Source organism: Pristiophorus japonicus, chromosome 6 (genome assembly GCF_044704955.1).
Source record: "Pristiophorus japonicus isolate sPriJap1 chromosome 6, sPriJap1.hap1, whole genome shotgun sequence".
NCBI lineage: Eukaryota > Metazoa > Chordata > Chondrichthyes > Pristiophoridae > Pristiophorus > Pristiophorus japonicus.
The window spans coordinates 82,656,541-82,677,091 of record NC_091982.1 but is presented as its reverse complement, the minus strand read 5'-3'; the positions used below and the strand labels follow the sequence as shown (position 1 = coordinate 82,677,091).

Below are 20,551 nucleotides of genomic sequence, written 5' to 3'. Positions count from 1 at the left end.
CTATGCCTGATAACTTTGCAAATCAGATCATATTTCACAAGGCCCAAGAATTTGCCTGTGGATTTCTGCATTGGACATGAGAAAGAAATATCTGGAGTGAAGTCAAATTGTATCAACTGATGACGTTTTAAATTGGATTAAGATATCATCCTCAGACCCAAAACAAGCTGTTCAAGTTTTAAATCTATGTACATTACCAGAAACAAGAGATAATGGTGGAACAGGCTGGAGGGGCTGAATGGCCTAATCCTGTTCCTATGTTCCTATTTAAAAATTAGTACCAGGGCTCTGAAAGACATGGATAGGGAGCTAGATTTAACACATCTGACTGCAGAGTAAAAGGACAAAGAATGTGCATGTCAGTTGGAAGTGCTGGGACTGGAGGCTGCAAAGGCGCAGTGCCAACATGAGGAGGCTCAACACAAACGCAGGGAGAAACAAGAGCAGTGCAAGCTCGAGGAGAAAGGAGAATGCCATAAATATGAGAACAAGTAAAAGGACTGTAGGCATCAATATGAAAACCACACAATGGACTGTCAATGCCGATTCAAGGAAGAAGACAATGAATCTGAGTACCAGCATGTGGAGGTTTTATGCAAGCACAAGATGGATGAAAAAGCAAAGCAATACTTGAACTGATGGAGGCAGTGGTCTCAGTGACGAATCTGGTGAGTGAGAGTCCCATAACTCAGTGTAAAATAACTTTGCTAAGTTTACTCTTACAGCAAATTTTAAGGAAGGGGATGCAGTAAATGGATACTTAAGGGCTTGTGAATTATGAGCAAGCCACCATTAGTGGGACAAAAAAGTTTAGATGGCAAGATTGGGACCATCGCATTGTGGTAAAGTACTTATTGTATTTTCACATGTGGATCCAATGATAGTGTAGATTGCAATGTGATTTTTGCAAAGTCTGTGATTCTCATTCATTATGACTTGATCGGTGAAGCATATGGGCAGAAAGAACTTCTGCCCCTCATGGCCTACAGGGTAACCTACAAAAAAAAATGATTATTTCCCAGAACTCTTCTGACCCGGATCCTTCTCACACCAGTTTCCCGGGTGCAATAAGCACCATGCCTCAGTAACACAGACAAGGGCTAAAATAACGTTGACGTCTAAATAACGTCACCAGACCTCGACTTTTGCATCTCACTGAGTTCCTTTCCAGGCTGGTACGAGGGCCTCCGAGCTTACCAAATCAAGTAAGTAGGGCTGTAGATAGGGCTTTAAACTAAATAGTAAGGGGGAGGGTTCAGATGAAGGGAAATTTTAAAAGCCACAGAGAAAGGAGAAGGAAATAGTGCAGGGTAGCGATAGGGGTAATGATAACCAGAGTGTGACATAAAGGGACAGAAGAATGCCCCAGAAAATAGAGTCAGAGTAGGGAAAATGGTAAAAAGATGAATTTAAAAGCTCTTTATCTGAATCCACGCAACATTCATAGTGCAATAGCGAGAGACCATCAGCAGCAGGTCGGGGCCATAAAAGGAGCGTTGAGCGGCGGCCATGGGCAGCGTGGCGGCATACACTGCAAGGTACAGCATGAGCTGGTGCAGGAGGGCGACGGCAGCGAAGAGGGACATCATCAAGGTCCAGGTCAGTGATTGGAGCGTGGGCAGATACAGCAGGAGCGGTGAGGTCAGGACGTAGGAGCGGCGAGAGATTGTAGAGGGATGTGATCAGGGCCCAGGAGAGGTGTGAGTTCGGGGCCAGAAGAGGCGAGGGCCCAGGGGCAGCACAGGCCAGCCCACACTGCGATATGTGTGCGCACTAGGTCCATGCAGCAGAGCAGATCTCCAGTCGTCTTGGTTAATCCTTGCCACTGGACCAAGACCTAGCTCTGTCAAGACCGTGTGGTGGCTGTTGTGCAACGGCCACCCCACATTAAAAAAATCCACGCACAGGCATCTTCCACCCTTCAGGATGTAGTTCAGGACTTGGAATATTAGGTCCTTCATTGAAACACGTGTGAACTCACCCTTTCTTGGCGTGGAAGCAAGTTATCCTCAATGTGAGGGACCGGCTATGAAGATGATGCGTGAGAAATAATATTGATTCAGAAGATCAAAATGTAGAATCAGTTTGGGTGGAGATAAGAAATAATAAGGGAAATAAGTCACTGGTGGGAGTAGTCTATGAGCCACCTAACAGTAGCCACACTGTAGGACAGAGTATAAATCAAGAAATAATGTGGGCTTGTCAGAAATGTACTGCAATTTTAATCTTCATATTGATTGGACAAATCAAATTGAAAATGGTAGTCTTGAGGATCAGTTCATAGAGGGTATTCAGGATGATTTCTTGAACAATACATTGTGAAACCAACCAGGAGCAGGCTATTTTAGATCTGGTAATGTGTAATTAATGATCTCATAGTAAAGGATCCTCCAGGGAAGAGTGATCATAGCATGTTAGAATTTCAAATTCAGTTTGCGGGTGAGAAACCTGGGTCTCAAACTTGTGTCCTGAAAAATAAAGTCAATTTCAAAGGCACGAAGACAGAGTTGGCTAAAGAGGACTGGGAAAATAGATTAAAGGGTAAGACAGTAGATAGCAGTGGCAGTCATTTAAGGAGATATTTCACAACTCTCAGCAAAGATATATTCCAGTGAGAAAGAAAGACACTAAGAGAAGGATGAACCATCTGTGGCTAACTAATGAATTTAAGGATATTATTAAATTGAGAACAAAGGCATTTAAAGTTGCGAAGATTCATGGTAACCAGAGGATTGGGAAATTTTTAGAAACTAGCAAAGGACAACTAAAAAAATAATAAAGAGGGAGATGATAGATTATGAGAGTAAACTAGCAAAAAATATAAAAACAGGCAGTGAGAGCTTCTACAGGTATATAAAAAGGAAGAGAGTAGCTAAAGTAAACATTGGTCCCTTAGAGGATGAGACTGGAGAATTAATGATGGGAAACAGGGAAATGGCAGACACTTTGAACAAATATTTTATATCGGTCTTCATGGTTAAACACACTAAAAGCATCCCAATAATAATAGATAATCAAGGGGTTATAGGGAGGGGGGAACTTAAAAACAAGCACTATCACTCGAGAAAAAGACATCATCATCATAGGCAGTCTGTCGAAATCGAGGAAGACTTGCTTCCACTCTAAAAGTGAGTTCTTAGATGACTGAACTGTCCAATATGGGAATTACAGTCTCTGTCACAGGTGGGACAGTCAGTCGTCGAAGGAAAAGGTGGGTGGGGCTGGTTTGCCACACGCTCCTTCCGCTGCCTGCACTTGTTTTCTGCATGCTCTCGGCGACGAGACTCGAGGTGCTCAGCGCCATCCTGGATGCTCTTCCTTCACTTAGGGCGGTCTTTGGCCAGAGACTCCCAGGTGTCGGTGGAGATGTTGCTTTGAGGATGTCCTTGAAACCCACCTGGGGCTCGCTTGCTGTGTAGGAGTTCCAAGTAGAGCACTTGCTTTTGGAGTCTTGTGTCAGGCATGCGAACAATGTGGCCCGCCCAACGGAGCTTGTCGAGTGTGGTCATTGCTTCGATGCTGGGGATGTTGGCCTGATCGAGGATGCTAACGTTGGTGCGTCTGTCCTCCCAGGAGATTTGCAGGATCTTGCGGAGACATCGTTGGTGGTATTTCTCCAGCGATTTGTGTGTCTACTATATATGGTCCATGTCTCTGAGCCATACAGAAGGGCAGGTATCACTATAGCCCTGTAGACCATGAGCTTGGTGCCAGATTTGAGGGCCTGATCTTCGAACACTCTCTTCCTCAGGTGACTAAAGGCTGCGCTGGCGCACTGGAGGCGGTGTTGAACCTCTTCGTCAATGTCTGCCCTTGCTGATAATAGGCTCCTGAGGTATGGAAAGTAGTCCATGTTGTGCAGAGCTGTGCCATAGATCTTGATGACTGCGAGGCAGTGCTGTGTGGCAGGATTAGGATAGTGGCGGACCTTTGTCTTACGGATGTTTAGTGTAAGCCCCATGCTTTCATACGTCTCAGTGAAGATGTTGACTATGACTTGGAGTTCAGTCGCTGAGTGTGCGCAGACGCAAGCGCGTCCATGTACTGTAGTTTGACGACAGAGGATGGGATGGTCTTGGATCTGGCCTGGAGACGTCGAAGGTCGAACGGGTTCCCACTGGTTCTGTAGTTTAGTTTCACTCCAGTGAGTAGCTTGTTGAGTGTGAGGTGGAGCATTGCAGTGAGGAAGATCGAGAAGAGGGTTGACACCATGACTCAGCCCTGCTTGATCCTGATCCGGACGTGGATTGGGTCTATGATGTTTCCATTGGTCAGGCTCACGGCTTGCATGTCGTCGTGGAGCAAGCAGAGGATGGCAACAAACTTTTGGGGGCAGCCGAAACGGAGGAGGACGCTCCATCGGGTCCCTCGCAGTTAACAGTATCAAAGGCCTTTGTGAGGTCAAAGAAGGCCATGTACAAGGGTTGGTGCTGTTCCCTGCATTTTTCTTGCAATTGTCGTGCCGTAAAGATCATGTCCGTTGTACCCCGTAGTGGATGAAATCCGCACTGTAATTCCGGGAGGAGCTTCTCAGCCACAGGGCAAACACGGTTGAGGAGGATTCTAGCAACGACTTTCCCAATGGCTGATAACAGGGAGATTCCTCTGTAGTTACCGCTGTCGGACTTGTCCCCCTTTTTAAAGATGGTCACGATTACTGCATCTCTGAGATCTCTCGGCATGCTCTCCTCCTTCCAGATGAGAGAGATGAGGTCATGCATTCGTGCCAATAGTGCCTCTCCACCATACTTGTGCCTCAGCAGGGATTCCATCTGCTCTCATTGCCTTGTTGTTCTTGAGCTGACGGATGGCCTTTTCTACCTCGTGCAGGGCTGGTGTTTTGCTGAAATGGTGGTGGGTAGCAGGCTGCGGGGTGGAGTCGAGGACAATCGAGTCAAAGGCAGAATCTCTGTTAAGGAGATCTTCGAAGTGTTCCTTCCATCGGGTCCTGACTGCCTCGGTGTCCTTGATAAGTGTCTCCCCGTTCTTGGCCAGCAGTAGGGTGGGGCCTTGGGTGCTTGGGCCGTAAGTGGCCTTGACTGCAGTGAAGAAAAAAAATACTAGGCAAACTAAGGGACTAAAGGTGGACATGTACCCTGGAACTGATGGCCTGCACCCTAGGATCTTAAAAGAAGTGGCTGCAGAGATAGTGGATGCATTGGTTGTAATCTACCAAAATTCCCTGAATTCTGGATTGGTCCCAGGAAAACAGTAAATGTAATGCCCCTATTCAAGAAAGGAGGGAGACAGAAAGTAGGAAACTATAGACCAGTTAGACTAACATCTATCATTGGGAAAATGCTGGAGTCCATTATCAAAGAAGTAGTAGTCGGACATTTAGAAAATCATAATACAATCAAGCAGAGTCAGCGTGGTTTTATGAAAGGGAAATCGTGTTTGACAAATTTTCTAGAGTTCTTTGAGGATGTAATGAGCAGGGTGAATAAAGGGGAACCAGCAGATGTAGTTTATTTGGATTTCCGGAAAGCATTCAATGAGGTACGCCATAAAAGGTTACTGCACAAGATAAGAGCTCACGGGGTCAAGGGTAATATATTAGCATGGATAGAGGATTAGCTAACTAACAGAAAGCAGAGAGTTGGGATAAATGGGTCATTTTCAGGTTGGCAAACTGTAACTAATGGGGTGCCACAGGATCAGTGCTGGGGCCTCAATTATTTACAATCGATATTGATGACTTCGATGAAGGGACCGAGTGCACTGTAGCCAAATTTGCTGATGATACAAAGATAGGTGGGAAAGCAAGTTGTGAGGAGGACACAAAGAATCTGCAAAGGGATATAGATAGGTTAAGTGAGTGTGCAAAGATTTGGCAGATGGAGTATAATGTGGGAAAGTGTGAGGTTATCCATTTTGATAGGAAGAATAAAAAAGCAAATTTTTATTTAAATGGAGAGAGACTACAAAATCCTATGGTACAGAGGGATCTGGGGATCCTTGAACATGAAACACAAAAAGTTAGCATACAGGTACAGCAAATAATTAGGAAGGCAAATGGAATGTTGACCTTTATTGCAAGGGGGATGGAGGATAAAAGTAGGGAAGTCCTGCTACAACTGTACAGGGCATTGATGAGACCACACCTAGAGTACTGCGTGCAGTTTTGGTCTCCGTATTTACAGAAGGATATACTTGCTTTGGAGGCAGTTCAGAGAAGGTTCACTAGGTTGATTCCTGAGATGAAGGAGTTGTCTTATGAAGAAAGGTTGAGCAGGTTGGGCCTATACTTATTGGAGTTTGAAAGAATGAGAGGTGATCTTATTGAAATATATAAGATTCTGAGGGGGCTTGACAGGGTAGATGCAGTGAGGATGTTTCCCCTCGTGGGGGTATCTAGAATTAGGGGGCAGAGTTTCAGAATAAGGGGTCGCTCATTTAAAACAGAGATGAGGAGGAATTTCTTCTCTCACAGGGTTGTGAATCTTTGGAATTCTCTACCCCAGAGAGCTGTGGAGGCTGGGTCATTGAGTATATTTAAGGTGGAGATAGATAGATTTTTGAACTATAAGGGAGTCAAGGGTTATGGGGAATGGGCCGGGAAGTGGAGTTGAGGCCAAGATCAAATCAGCCATGATCTTATTGAATGGCAGAGCAGGCTCGAGGGGCCAAATGGCCTACTCCTGCTCCTATTTTTTATGTTCTTATAAAACGCGCCTGTCAAAATGATGCGGGCGCAAGGGCAGTATGAAGAAAGTGAGTAGCACGCTGCCATGTTTTTAAAACCTCTCGTCAAGCGATGGGAGGGGGGGGACTATTAATTGGGTCTGAAGCTGAGCTTCAAGCTCCACATACAAACTACAACAAAAGCCTTCTATTTCCACCTTTGCAACATTGCGACCTCTGTCCGTACCTCATCTCTAACAGCTACTGAAACTCTTCTCGACAATTTTGTCATCTCCAGACTTTATTACTCCTGCACTCTTCCTGACGACTTCCAAAGTTCTTCCCTTTATTAATTGTTAATCGTTGCCCTGTATCCTATCCTGCACTAAATCCCATTCCCCTCATACTCTGTCCTTGTTGACCTTCATTGGTTCCCTGTCCCTAACGACATTGCTTTCAAATCCTTGGCCTCACCTCGACTTAGGTCTGCAATCTCCTTCAGCCCACATCCAGCACACTCGTGCAGCTCTGTCCTCCTTTGCATTCCCACTCCACTCCACCTTTAGCCACACAGCTATTAAATGTCTCAGCTTCACACTCTGAAATGCTGCCTCTTTGGGCATTTTTGAAACTGTGGAGAATTTAGGGCATTTTATTATGGTAGCGGTACTATATAAGTACAATTTGTTGTTGAAATTATGGTTAGATGGGGAGAATGTAACAGATAAATTAATGAATATTAAGGGATTATTTTGTGGCTATGGATCCAGATGTTTTAAGGCAATGGTTGCATGCAATGTTTTAAATGGTACCTCACAAAGAGTGCAGGTGCTCCCAACTTCATTTTGTACCATGCTTGATGGGCTCCACAATAAATACGTGCACACATGAGGAACACAATTACCTTTGTCATCATCTTCCTCCCCCAGCAATTCTCATCCTCATATGTGGCCAAGTACAAGAGACAGGGTTGACTGCAGTGACTTAGCCTCTGACCTCCCTCTATGTAGCTTGCACCCATGCTTTTGCGAGAGTGTGGCCTTTAGCCTAATGAGTCCCACCCTTTAATGAGTTTCTTGCAGCAGAACCTTCAGCTCCTCAGCATGAAAGAAGCAACAGAGCATTGTTCCCCATGTGTCTTCACTCTACCATTGTGAACAATTAGTCAGCTGCCCACCTTTCCGCCACCACCACAATGACCCTTTTCATGGTGATTCACAGCCCTACAAGACCTGCTGCCCTGCTGTATTTTCCACCCCTCAGACAAATGTGCTGCAGGCCAAGCGCTCGAAGTAAGTTTTTCATGTGCCAATAGGCTATTTGAAATAACAGGTAGGATTTCCATTGCAAAATTCAGTGTGATCTGCCCTTTGGGCGGCCAGAGCAGGTGAGAGAGCCACATGGGCTCGTGCATGCATATTTTGCCATTTCATTGGAAAATTGGAGCTTAGATACAAAAATTGGAGAAGTCTTGCATCCTGCAGAAACCAATATATCTTGCAAAAAAGCCCAACAAACAAAATTCACCCACAGTGCACAAGAGCTGCTCATCTCTTTGAGAACTAGAAGGTTGATACCTGATTGAGTTCCTCCAGAACATTTTTTCACAAAAAATTAAGGGGCTGAAATTGCCCCTTTCTATAAGAGCCGTGACCACCACAAACAGGCAGCCATGTGTCGGTAAGGACTCATTGCTCAGTCGACCCAGAGGGGCCGCCATTTTGAAAATCGCCCTCCTTTATTTTTGGAACGGTGTACGGGGCAGCCCTGACCATCTTCCCACCCCATTGGGCACGCGCTGACCCTTTACCGATCAGCGGCGACCCCCTTTCCACCCCACGTGGGAAATTGCCCCACGGGAGCAAATCAGCCGCTGCTCGGTGCCCCTGACAGCTTTCCCCGGCGGGAAGCTTCTTGTGGCTGGGCGGCGCGTCTGCCCTTAAAGGGGGGGCCGCACTGCCGCAGCCGCCATTTTATTTTAATTGTCGGCCGACTGCCAGATCGGCCTGACAATGGTGGCCATGGGCTCGGAGTGACGCGTCAGCACGGCACTGATGCCTCGGAGCAACGGCCACTCCGACCTACCCGCACTTCCACCCCACTGACGACCCCACATCCGCCCCACTCAAAAAAAAACAAAGAGCTGAATTTCCCCGGATTATCCGCCCCATGCATTTGGGCGGACAGAACACTTAAAAAACGGAAGGTGTGCAGGAGATCCTCACAGCTGGATCATTTTTAGGTTGTACAATATTCCTAAAAGGGAATTGATTTCAAGGGTTTGTCGAGATGAAGGTTAAAGGGAAATCTAATTTAGGGCAGCAACATTTTTCAAAAGCTGTCTTAATTTGATGTGCTGATCTTTAGTCACAGGCAGACTGACTGGATACATAATCAGGACAAATGCAGCTCCTTTGACTCACCAGCAGCAGGGGAGGAAATGCACTGGAGAGTTATGCCTGGAATTTTTAGAATTGAGAATATGAAATAGTTCTGCGAGGAAAACAACAAAGGATCACTGAGCCAAAAATCCTGTCTTGTTTACACTGATTCTTCTGCCGTGGGCAAGTAGAATGTCTTTCTTTCATTCTTAAATATAGTTTGTTTTATGTCTGTTTTATGTATGTAGTGCTGAGGTTTTAGGAATCAACCAGCTATTTTTGGGGCATTTATTTATCGATCTTTTGTGAGGTCAGAGGTCCCTGTTGAATACTAGACAGACTGCATGGGACGATTTTTTAAATTGTGTTCTGGGGATGTGGGTGACGTTAGCAAGGCCACATTTATTGCCCATCCCTAGTTGCCCTGAGAAGACGGTGCTGGGTCTTGTCCTTGAACCACTATAGGCCTTAGGCCGGTAGTGCTCCCACACTGGTGGAAAGAAAAGTCCAGGTTTTTGACACAGCGATGATGAAGAAATGGCGATATATGTCAAAGTAAGGAAGTTTGTATGGTTTGATGGGGAAGCTGGAGGTAATGTTTTTTCCCATGATGTTGCTGTTCTATCCTTCTTGATGTTAGAGGTTACAGGGCTGGGAGGTGGGGTGACAGTAAGCTTGGCAAGTTGCTGCAGTGCATGCTGTCGACAGTAAATACTGCAGCCACAGTTCACTGGCGGTGAATGGGGTGGATATTGAGTTCAGTGGAAGGAACACCTATCAAATGGTTGCTCTGTCGTGGATGGTGTCAAGTTTCTCTCAGATAACTCAATTGGATAATCCATTCTCTGAAAGGTCTGGAGTTCAACAAAAAGTTCATGTTTAAGAATACTCCAGTGATCAAAGTTACTTTAACACTGAACTGGGCCAGGGACTCATGTTGGAGATGGGGAGAATTCACTTCTCTAGTGAGGAAAGTGAACATCAGGAAGCAGATTATTAGTGAGTAGGGAAAGCAGATTCAACTATAGTTGGAGGATCCAAGAAAATGAGGAGGATAAGAGTTAAAATCTCAGCCTTTGAAAATGTTGCCATTCTCCAGGGTTGTGTGGGATATAGTGACTTATCCTTTGTGTGTTCTGCTGTATTATTGCTTGTGACAGAACATTATTGTCAACAGGTAACTAGGGAGAACGTGGAGACTGTGTGGCAATACTGTACGTCACCCCAGCATAAATTGGAGGAAACGCAATCCCAGAATTTCAATAATGTACAATTTGCAGTAATTGTAGTGTCATTTAGTGATCATAAAACTTGTTTTGACACTCAATTTACTGATGATATGTGTAAATATATCAAGCTTGTACTTTTTAAAAATTCATTCGTGGGATGTGGGGGTCGCTGGCAAGGCCAGCATTTATTGCCCATCCCAAATTTCCCTTCGGAAGGTGATGGTGAACCACCTTCATGAACCTCTACAGCCCGTGTGGTGAAGGTTCTCCCAACAGTGCTATTACGGAGGGAGTTCCAGGATTTTGACCCAGCGACGATGAAGGAACAGCAGCATATTTGCAAGTCAGGTTGGTGTGTAACTTGAAGGTGCTGGTGTTCCCAAGTGCCTGCTGCCCATGTCCTTCTAGGTGGTAGAGGTTGCGGGTTTGGGAGGTGCTGCCAAAGAAGCTTTGGCGAGTTGCTACAGTGCATCTTGTAGATGGTACACACTGCAGCCATGGTACGTCGGTGGTGGAGTGAGTGAATGTTTAAGGTGGTGGGTGGGGAGCCAATCAAGCAGGCTGGTTTGTCCTGGATGGTATCGAGCTGCTTGAGTGTTGTTGTAGCTGCATTCATCCAGGCAAGTGGAGAGTATTCCATCACACTCCTGACTTGTGCCTTGTGGAAAGGCTTTGGTGAGTCAAGAGGTGAGACACTCGCCGCAGAATACCCAGCCTCTGACCTGCTCTTGGTGCCACAGTATTTATGCGGTTGGTCCAGTTAAGTATCTGGTCAATGATGACCCCCAGGATGTTGATGGTGGGGGATTCGGCGATGGTAATGTCATTGAATGTTCAGGGGTGGTGGTTAGACTCTCTCTTGTTGGAGATAATCATTGTCTGGCACTTGTGTGGCGTGAATGTTACTTGCCACTTATCAGCCCAAGCCTGAATTTCGTCCAGGTCTTGCTGCATGCGGGCATGGACTGCTCCCTTATCTGAGGAGTTGTGAATGGCACTGACCACCATGCAGTCATCAGCAAACATCCCCACTTCTGACCTTATGATGGAGGGAAGGTCATTGATAAAGCAGCTGAAGATGGTTGGGCCTAGGACACTGCCTTGAGGAACTCCTGCAGCAATGTCCTGGGACTGGAGTGATTGACCTTCAACAACCACAACCATCTTCCTTTGTGCTAGGTACGAATCCAGCCAGTGGAGAGTTTTGCCCCGATTCCCATTGACTTCAGTTTTACTAGGGCTCCTTGATGCCACACTTAGTTAAATGCTGCCTTGATGTCAAGGGCAGTCACTCTCACCTCTGGAGTTCAGCTCTTTTGTCCATGTTTGGATCAAGGCTGTAATGAGGTCTGGAGCCAAGTAGCCCTGGCGGAACCCAAACTGAGCATCAGTGAGCAGGTTATTGGTGAGTAAATGCCGCTTGATAGCACTGTTGACAACACCTTCCATCACTTTGCTGACGATTGAGAGGAGACTGATGCAGCAGTAATTGGACAGATTGGATTTGTCCTGCTTTTTGTGGACAGGGCATCCCAGGGCAGTTTTCTTCATTGTCGGATAGATGCCAATGTTGTAGCTGTACTGGAACAGCTTGGCTAGAGGTGCGGATAGTTCTAGATCACAAGTCTTCAGCACTACAGCTGGAATCTTGTCGGACCTCAGAAGGAGTCTGATATGGATCATCCACTCGGCACTTCTGGCTGAAGATGATTGCAAAGGCTTCAGCCTTGTATCTTTTGCGCTAACGTACTGGGGTCCGCCATTATTAAGGATGGGGACATTCATGGAGCCTCCTCCTCCCATCAGTTGTTTAATGGTCCACCACCATTCACAACTGGATGTGGCAGGACTGCAGAGCTTTGATCTGATCTGTTTATTGAGGGATCACTTAGCCCTGTCGATAGCATGTTGCTTCCGTTGTTTAGCATGCATGTAGTCTTGTGTTGCAGCTTCCCCTATTAGCACTTCATTTTTAGGTATGCCTGGTCCTGCTCCTGACTTGCTCTTCTACATTCTTTATTGAACCAGGGTGAGAGCGCTGCACTGTTGGAGGTGCCGTCTTTCGGATGAGATGTTAAACTGAGGCCCTGTCTGCTCTGTCAAGTGGACATAAAAGATCCCATGGCAACATTTCGAAGAAGAGCAGGGGAGTTATCCCCGGTGCCCTGGCCAATATTTATCCCTCAATCAACATAACAAAAAAACAGATTATGTAGTCATTATCACATTGATATTTGTGGGAGCTTGCTTGTGCGCAAACTGGCTGCCATGTTTCCCACATTACAATAGTGACTACACTACAAAAGTAATTAATTGGCTGTAAAGCGCTTTGAGACGTCTGGTGGTCGTGAAAGGCGCTATATAAATCCAGGTCTTTCATTCTTTCAGGGTGGTCCCCTGGCTTGATGGTAATGGAAGAGTGATGGATATACCGGGTCATGAGATTACAGATTGTGGTGGAATATCATTCTGCTGCCCACAGCATCTCATGGGTGCCCAATTTTGAGCTGCTAGGTCTGTTCTAAATTTATCCCATGTAACATGGTGGTAGTGCCACACAACATGATGGAGGGTGTCCTCAATGTGAAGACAAGACTTTGTCTCCACAATGACTGTGCGGTGGTCACTGCTATCAATGCTGTCATGGACAGATGCATCTGCAACAGGACAAGGTCAAGTAGGTGGGATAGGACATGTTCTTGATGTTCATGAGGAGCACTTTGTAGGGTCAACTGGGCTGGGTGTGCTGTTATTGTGTCCGTGGCTGGTGCCGAGTTCAATGCCGGGTGGCCTGTCCAGTTTTATTTTTCTTATTGTTTTTCATAGCGATTTGTTACAACTGAGTGGCTTGCTAGGCCATTTCAGATGGCAGTTAAGAGTCAATGACATTGCTGTGGATCTGGAGTCATATATAGACCCGACCAGCTAAGGACAGCAGATTTCCTTCCCTAAAGGACATTAGTGAACCAGATGGGTTTTTACAACAATCCTTTCATGGTCACCATTACTGATATTAGCTTTTTATTCCAGATTTATTTAACTGAATTTAAATTCCACAGCTGCCTTGGTGGGATTTGAACTCGCGTCTCTGGATCATTAGTCCAGGACTCTGGATTATTAATCCAGTAACATAACCACTATGCCACTGTTCCCATTAAACAGTTAATCACTTGCCAATCAAACCAACCCCTGGGTGGTTCTAAAGAAGAAGGAATCGTGCCTTTTGCATGCTCAGGACATTCCAAAGCACTTCACAGCAAATGAATTACTTTTGGTGTCGTCACTGTGGGCAAAAGTGGCAGCCAATTTGCACACAGCATGGTCTCATCGACAGCACTGAGATAAACGATCAGTCAAACTGTTTTTTGGTTGTGTTAGTTGAAGGATAATGTTGGCCAGGACACTGGGAGAACTCTTTCAAATAATGCTGTTGTGTATTTTACATTCAACTGAACAGACAAAAAGGGCTTCAGGTTAATGTTTCATTCAAAAGACAATACGCCACTCCCTCAGTATTACACGGACGTGTCAGCCTATATTATGTGCTCAGGTCCCTGGTGTAGGATTGACCTATAGGTGAGTACTGCCATTGAGCCAAACTAGCACTAACGAAAATAGGTCCATCAGCTATTTTACTATTTTTTTATTTGTGTATTAATATTTTTATATGTGTACTTTAAGCATATTTTAAGCAGCGGTTAATCCTTCCTCGGTGTTAGACAAATAGTCAGTCACAAATCTGCCACATATGTTCTGTTAATATGGAACTGTTGTAATTTATATAACTGTTGGAACTCATAAATGTTGCCTGAGATTGTGATAGTCTGTCTAGTTGAATGGTCACTCACCAACTTGAGGTTGGTCCAACTCAAAGTCGGTCACAGTGTACAAGAACATAAATCATATCAGAGGATGATGGTTCAATGTATGGAGGATGTCCAGCAATATTCCCTGCTTTGCCACAAACATACAGAAAATGCAGCAGATATCTTTCTCATCTTAGTGTGTGAGGGGTAATCTCTGCAAAGCTAGGACTGAGAGATAGACCTAAATCTTTATTTGCACAGCTTTTCTGGCAGACAATTGGTTGATTAGAAGTAAACAAGTTTGTGGCACTGTTCCAGCCCCAATGGTGATGGAGTAGATTGGTTTGATTTGGGATAAAATGATACTAAAGAGGGTTTCATACTGGGGCAATGCCTAAACCCATAGGTCTGATGAGATGTGGATTCAGTTGTGTTTGATACATGGGACAGCTGAGATTTTAGAAGTGGGGCTTCCTCTTACAAAGGGGACCAGGTAAAAGTACATCCTTCCAGTAACTCAACACGCAGCATGGGAATTTATCTGTCGGTGTTTAGTTTAGACTGTGATTGCAAAATGAGATGACATACATACAAAATTAGAAAACATCAAGCAAGACTATAGATGGGGGTAGGGGGTCGCCTAGATAAGTAAAATCAGCTATGTTGAGTAACTATTTTAAGAAAAAGCTGCATAAATATATTTTAAGAACAGAATTGAAAGTTACAAGAATAACAAACAATAAGCACAAATGATTAAATATTCTAAGGAACATGATGATTCATGCACTGCTGGAACCCTGGAGGAATCATCTAGAGACTGTAACTGCTTTGAGTTTTACACATTGATCGTAATGTTGGATTAATATTCTGAAGTCAATAGAACACTGAGGTTGAGAATAGCATGGCTCACTTTGAGTTTTTGTCATTAGCTAATGCCCACGAGGGACAATTTTTATGGAACTATTTTCTTTCTATGTACAGCCCGATGAGAACCCACTAGTTGTTTAAGCTCTGATGGCTGTTTCCACTAAATTTGCACAGTGGACAAAAATCAATGCCAAACGACCAACATACCTCCAGTAACTCCGCTGCTGTTAAGGAAAAGAAACACAAACCAACCAATTAACATGAGCCCAACAGTCACAACTATGACAGCAAGGACAGAACTATTTTTGTTTCTGTTTTGTAGATGAGATTTCAATGTTTTATTTGGTCAGGGCCACCCATCGAGCAAATATTATATTTACTGCTATGCTCTTACATAATGCCAATCTCCGTTGGGTCTCTACATTATTTGCCAATCTATTTAGACCAATGTAGGCCATGTTCACAATACAAAATGTATTACTGAATATCATGAAATAATAGCCAAAGGTGCTGGAAATGATGTGGGTCAGCCAGTATTTGTAAAAAGAAAAGTCAGGTTATTGACGTTTCGGGCTTGTACCCTTCAATACATCTGTTCTGAAGAAGCATACACACTTAAAACACCATAACCAGTCCTTTCTCTTCACAGAATCTGACTGACCTGCTGTAAGTTTCCAGCATTTTATGTTTTTAATTTCAGATTTCTAACATTTGCAGTTTTTATTTTTATTTTCTGTACATTCAAAGTAAAAAAAAACTGTAAATTTAAAAAGCAGATGAAGTTAACAGTGGACTGCTATGTCATTAATTGCACCCTCCTTTATTTAGACCAATGAATGCCATGTTCGCAATACAAAATGTATTATTGTGTATCAAGAAATAATAGCAGAAGATGCTGAAAATACATAGCAGGTCAGCGAGTAAAGAGAAAAGGCAGGTTATTGATGTTTCGGGCGTGTAACCTTCAGTTAACTAATGTGCCAAGTTTTCTCAGTCACAGAATATACCGGTTGTGTGAATGGAAAGCAATGTTTAATTATTTTGACACCAGAGCAAGTACATTCAGTGACGAACTCATCACTTGTGAATTAGCAGCACTGTTCTGTGTCTAATGTGCTAAACATATCTGCCTGAGAGATTTTTATACAAGATTTATATAAAAGTACACTAATTAGAGTTAAGTTTAAAACTTATTTAGTACTTACCCAACCTACATTATTCATAAACCATTTAATCTGATAGACTGTAACAGAAGAAAGTAACAGTGACTACCACATTAATGTGAAATTACATGTTAATTTTGTAACTTTTCTTCTGTTCCATTGTAAATTAATTCAGAACAGCCTTTCTAAATCCATGTACAACTTTTATATATAATTCTTTTGATTTAATATATTTAAAGATATTTACATTAATCTTGGAGCTGTTAAAGTAACTGGTGCAGACATAATTCTGATTTTGATTTTAATAATGTAAATGCTATGATTTATACCAGAGCAAAACAAACATATGCAGCTGATGTGCTGCAAAGATGTTATAACCATGAACAGCTGAGTGTTCTGTGTGTCTTGCTGTTGTGGGGGACAGTATGTAAAGTGAGGGGGAGATGTGGGTGTTCTGTGCTGCAGAGAGGTGGTTCTGACAGGATGGTGGTTGCACTAGATTTGGCTCAGGCCTTACAGGTAGTGTCAGATCTGAAAATTGCGTAAAATATGGGACAACTTGACAAGCTGCTAAAAGGTCATGATGAGGCTCTCTCAGAGCAGATTTCTCTTTTCATGTCAATTCCTGAATTCACGTTTTAATGATTCTCAGAGCTTTCAGAGATGGAGGTGGAGGAACAGAGAGAGGCGTTGAAGGAACAGAGAGAAGGGGTGCATGGACAGAGAGAGGGGGTGCATGGACAGAGAGAGGGGGTGCATGAACAGAGAGAGGGGGTGAAGGAGCAAAGAAAGGGGGTGCAGGAGCAGAGAGAGGGGGCAGGAGCAGAGAGACCTAGGAGTATAAGTGCACAAATCATTGAAGGTGGCAGGGCAGGTAGAGAAAGCGATTTAAAAAGCATATGGGATCCTGTGCTTCATGAACAGAGGCATAGAGCCCAAAATTGGTCAATGCATAAGGTCCGCCCATTTCTCGGCAGCTTTGTTTCAAACTGTCAGCATACCGCCGAGACCGAAAACAAAATTGGTCGATTTTATTTTGGCGTTATATCGGAGGTCTGCAGTGGGCAGTATGCAACCGAGTAGTCGATCCAGATCGACTTTCTCTTCGATGGTGTGGCACTGAACTGCGCATGCGTGTTTTTAATTTTTCCGTTTTTCTCACAGAAGCGTTTTACCCGCAATTTCAGGGGTCAGGGGTCACCCGCACATGTGCAGTGAGTTGAAGAGGAGGGAGCGAGAGTGAGAAGGAGCAGCAAACTAGTCAACAGGCAATTAATTTAAAAGCATATTGTAGAGTTAAAAAATATTCATAACAATTAATAATTCGACAGTTTGAAGAATAAGAAGACATATTTTACAAAGCAAAAATCATAACAACATAAATGTTATGGAGATGGTAAAAAAAAAAAATCGAAGCACAGGAACATCGAGAAGGACGGGAGTTTGAGGGCGCCCGCCTTCAACGAGACGGAGTTACCGGCTCCTCTCGAGAATATTACAGAGAGGTACTCCGAGCTAACGAAGGGTGGTCGTGGAAAGCCCCGCCCCCCCCCCCAAAGGAGTACAACAGGATATGGGACAAGATCGGGGAGGCTGTGTCCTCCACAAGTACCATGGTACACACCGGGGAAAGGTGCCTTAAGAGGTGGGTCGCAAGAGTAAGTAATGATTTTATTAATGCACCCAGCATGTGTGATGTATTATGTAAATGTAGCTTCAGTATCACACGGATGATGTTATCTTAAGGTTACAGCAATATATTCTTGCTTTCAGGCAATGACAATCGGATCAACGCTGTGTGTGTGTGTGTGTGTGTGTGTCTGCGATGTTAAATGGATTGAAGATTTTTACTTTCATTTACTTTCTGCAGAAGAAGACATCTGCAGTAGCAGCTGATCAGCAGCGTACGGGGGAGGACCCATAACCCAAGAGTCTCTGACTGAAATCGAGATCTGTTGCCTGTCCCTCATTGGGGATAGCAACCGTGCCACCACTGGCCTTGGAGCTGACCCACTCACACAGGATGGGAAGTTGAATACAATCCCCGGTTTGTGTTGTGGTCCTGTCATATCATGTAATGTAACTGTGACTGTAATGTTGGCCTGATGAATTGTAATATAAGTTTATTGCACTGTAATGTTGGCCTCATATGAAGTACTGCAATGTTGGGGGCACGTAATGCAATGCATATATGTATTGTCTGTCTGCGATATGTAATGCAGTAATACAGCAGTGGTGGACATTTAAGTAAGACTGCAATAAGTCACTCTACTATGTACTCATGTAACCCTGACCCCTCCCCTGGTGCCAAGCATTTTTAAATGTTGTTTTGTACTTCCAGACTCGGATGATTCAGATCACACTGACACAGAGAGACCAGACGACAGACTCACTGCCTCCACCTCTGGCGTCACCCAGCCCTCTCCCGACTTCACCCCTGCCAGAGATGATGAAGACGAAGAGGAAGAGGAAGAGCAGCTGATCCTGGAGCCAGTGGAGGTGGAGGTGGGGGGTGGAGACAGAGGAGGATACACCAGCTCCATGTGGGCCAGCTGGAACATCCTCCACCACACAGTCTGTATTCAGGGGACTCCCCCATGGCTCCTCTGATTCAGCGGGACCAAGTGGTGTGCAGCAAGGCACCCCCAGTGTTGCAGCGTCTTTGCCGCAGCGACGGAGGTTGGTGCAGAAAAGGTCGGTTGCTGTAGGCGTGTACCAGGACATGGTGTGTCTGTCACAGGCCAGCGTCGACATAGGTCGGGAACTGCTCAAGGCCATGACTACGATAGCCGCAAATATCGCAGCTCTATCAGAGCAGCAGTCAGAGGATATGTCGCGTATGATCACCGCGATGGAGCGGACCGCCGACGCTGTCGAAGCCATGTGGCAATCGACGGGATCGGGACATGGCGCGGAATTCCCCCGTGCCATAGTAGTCAGGTCGACAGCACCTGGGGGTGGGGAGCTGACATCATCTTCCAGCCCTGAAGCCGTGCCTTCTACATCATGAGCTTCTTCTGAGGTCCCATTCATTGCACCTGCAATGTCTGACCCCCAACGACAGCAACAGCACTCTGGGTGCGGTGCTGCACATTGGCTTGGTACCACCACAGGGAGGTCTGGGCTCAGGGGCAGTGGGAAAGTGAAGGACGGGAGTAAGAAAGGGGGGAATAGTCCCAAGGGTGGTGGAGCACGCGGTCGAGGACAGGATTGAGGTCGTGGTCGAGGACAGTAAAGGGTCTTTTCTTGTACTTATTCATTTAATAATTGAAGTTTGATTTGTAAAAGTTTATTAAAGTTTTTAAAGTTTTGTTAAAATTGTTAATAAAGTTGTTACAGTTGTTCTATAGTTATAAGTTTTGCAAAGTTTTAAAATTGTTGTATATTTTAGACATTTTTACATAAACATTTCAATTGAATTGAAGCACTCTTGTACAGTGTCAAACTTTTGGGTTAACAGTCATCAGGGTCCCAAAGCGCTGCTCTCCACATTCAAGCTAAGGATTCATTTATAAACCTTCTCACATCTGCTACCTCCATTAGACAGGTAGTCAGCAATGAGATAATACAGGCCCCATTCTTTTTAAATCTTCACAATATTTTTCAATGAAAAAGATGTAACTAAAATGCCTTCTATCTTAATGTTACTCAGTACCAATAAAAATACCTTTTCCACTCTAAATCGCACTGTAAAGTCACTGTTCACCTCAGAAATACAGAAGTGCTGCTTTAGCTGACAGTTCCTGATTTCCAAAATGGCGGCTCCGAGCTCTCCGCCCATTCCCGCCCACTTAACATCGCGTAAAACCACCTTTCCAGGACAGTATGCAGCTCCGGTGATATGTCGGCGGTATGCGATGAAATTCAGACTTTTTGGGCAGTATGCGGGCGGTCCTGCACGGGGGACGGTGTGCATACCGCTCGGCGATATGTCAACGAATATTCCGCCGAGCGGTATATCGGCGGTATGTAGGTGTTGTTTCACCAAAATCGCATTTTTGGGCGGTACGCGGGCAGTAGCGGGCGGTATGTCGATGAATTTCGGAATATTGAGTACAAAAGTAAGGCAGTTATGCTGAACCTTTATGAAACACTGATTCAGCTTCAACTGGAGTATTGTGTCCAATTCTGGGTACCGCACTTTAAGAAAGATATGAAGGCCTTAGAGAGGGTGCAGAAAAGATTTATGTTAATGATTCTAGGGATGAGGGACATCAGTTATGTGGATAGACTGGAGAAGCTGGGGTTGTTGAGAGGAAATTTGATAGAGGTTGTACAAATAATGAGATGTCTAGACAGAATGGATAGAGAGAAACTGTTCCCATTGATAGAAGGGCCGAGAACCAGAGGACACAGATTTAAGGTGATTGGCAGAAGAATCAAAGACGACATAAGGAAAATCCTTTTTACGCAGCAAATGGTTAGGATTTGGAATTGACTGCCTGAAAGGATGGTGGATTCAGATTCAATTGTAGCTTTCA

The 20,551-nt window shown here is 44.6% G+C and overlaps 1 protein-coding gene across 1 annotated transcript in view; it reads left to right on the top strand.

Annotated features, from left to right (window-relative positions):
• The first annotated feature begins 521 nt into the window (after positions 1-521).
• The window catches only part of drp2 (dystrophin related protein 2), a 173,268-nt gene continuing 153,238 nt past the window's right edge, over positions 522-20,551 (top strand). The window contains exon 1 of the mRNA XM_070882105.1: positions 522-668. The gene's annotated coding sequence lies outside the window, so the exon portion shown is untranslated. The remainder of the gene's footprint in view (positions 669-20,551) is intronic.